Raw genomic sequence first — 2,248 nt, forward strand, 5'->3', positions numbered from 1 at the left:
TCCCAGCTACTCGGGAGGCTGAGGCAGTAGAATCGCTTGAGCCCAGGAGTGTGAGGTTGCTGTGAGCTAGGCTGACGCCACGGCACTCATTCTAGCCAGGGCAACAGAATGAGACTCTGTCTCAAAAAAAAAAAAAAAAAACATTGTGTTTAAAAACACTAACTGAGACCCATTTCCTATTGATTTATATGGAAAACAAATATAATGCAACATATATCAATCCCAAAGCCCATCAATTTTCTAAATCATATATAAAATTCAGTAAGCACCTATATGTAAGAAAAACTGTCACCTTAAACTACAAAAGCTTAAAATAGTGCATTTCTGAATACCAAAAAAGGAAAGCTATTGGATAATGTAACAGGAATCCAGGCAGTCTACTCGGAGAATTCGCTGGATTAGCACCATGACTTACGCTCATTCATCCCTCTGCTTGTCCATTTTCAGTGCTGGCTGTGTTTGCATTTTGGTAGAAAGATGGATTTATAGTTCCATGAATAACACTCAGGTACAACGATGTCTAGAGAAAGAATTATGATCTTCCTTTTCTGTGACTCCCTTTTTAGGAGAAAGTAAACTTTTTTTTTACAGAAAAACATAAAATGATATATATGTGTATATCTAATAACAGAGCTGCAAAATACGTAAAGCAAAAATTGTTAGAACTAGAGAAAGAAACAGATGAACAAATAATTGGAGATTTTAATACTAGTGATTGCAATTAATTAGTTTATTTTAAAATCAGTGTATACACACTTTAGTCCCATTTCATTAAAGGCTTTTATCTGAGGTGTAAATTTGTAAAAAATTTTTAATGTTGATTGAGATATTTCCATGATTTTCTCTATTGACCTACTAATATTGTAAATTACATTAATAAGTTTCCTAATATAGGTGATAGGTACGTGTGTTTATGTAAAAAATTGGGTTCCAAGGAATGCAGACTGTGGAGAGGAAGATCAAATGCAGATGAAGGAGGCTGGTTCAGGGGTGCTCTCAGGATAAACACTTGTGGGAAGGGAAGAACACAGGATCAGGCAGGGAGAAGTTAGAGCGAGACGTAGTGACAATGAATGTCGACTCCACCGGGAGCTCTAAGGTTTGGATGGACCTTCAGAGTAAAGGTGAGGGGCTGGACTTCACGATTCCACCCAGCAGTTGCAAGCTGCCCCTGGGAAAGACACTTGACCTTCTGTAAGGCATCTGTCTTCAGCAGAAGCCAATTTCTGGACAGGGCAGACAGCTGGGCGTACTCCCCACAGCTGGAGGAATCGTTTTGTTTTTACGCTGTTCCTCTAGGTTTGGAGACTAAAATATTACTTCTCCTGCTTCATCCTTTGGGCCATCTGAAGAGAAGTCCTAGCATTGTTTTTAAAGCTCTCCCTGATGAAATTATTGCTTGGCCAAGTCTCTCTACTTCTGTCTCTTCTGAACACTGACCCATAAACATACAATGCCTGCATTCCGTGCTGCTGCAAGTGATGCGACCACAGCCTTAAGTGAGGGTCTGACAGATGCTGGGAGGAGGTGAGGATGGGAAGGGCCGTGGCTGAGCGTTGAGCGTGTTTTATGGTAAACTACGGAATTTACAATAATTCATTTTATTCTCCATGTCAAGGCAATTCTGGGAAACGGGTCGAGCCCTTGCAGTCATATTGAGACGTATTTGACAATCACTCTGTGGTTTCTTGTAAACGGTTTATTTAGAAAGCAGTACCGTTTAAGAGAACATTCTGTAATGATGGAAATGTTCACTACTAGCCATATATGGCTGTCAGGCACTTGCAGTGTGGCTAGTGTGTTGGAGAAGCTGAATTTTACATTTTTTTCTTTGTTCGTCCCCTCCCCCCTTCTGCCTGCACAGCCCCAGCCCCGGGACAAGACCTGACTGAGGATGCATTTTACATTTTAATTTTAATTCATATAATTAAATGGCCACATGTGGCTAGTGGTTACCATTTTGGACAGTGCAGTTATAGAGTATATCATTTTTAATAAGATAATACAAAACATCGTGTTTAAGAAAAAGAGTGCACAAAGATATAATGAGAAATTGCAAAGCAAAAAAGAAAAAAAGGAACAAATGGATTTAACGCCCTCAAATTTCAAAACATGGAATGGGGAGGCTTGTTAGTATGAGTTTAAAATTTATGGTGTCTTCTTTTAGGCGTGTTTAGCTTCTCACCCTGCTAGGCAGTTTTCAACTCATCATTATATTTTGGAATAGCTAAGAGTTCAGAGGATGTTT

Source organism: Propithecus coquereli, unplaced genomic scaffold (assembly GCF_000956105.1).
Source record: "Propithecus coquereli isolate 6110/MARCELLA unplaced genomic scaffold, Pcoq_1.0 Scaffold75, whole genome shotgun sequence".
Lineage (NCBI taxonomy): Eukaryota > Metazoa > Chordata > Mammalia > Primates > Indriidae > Propithecus > Propithecus coquereli.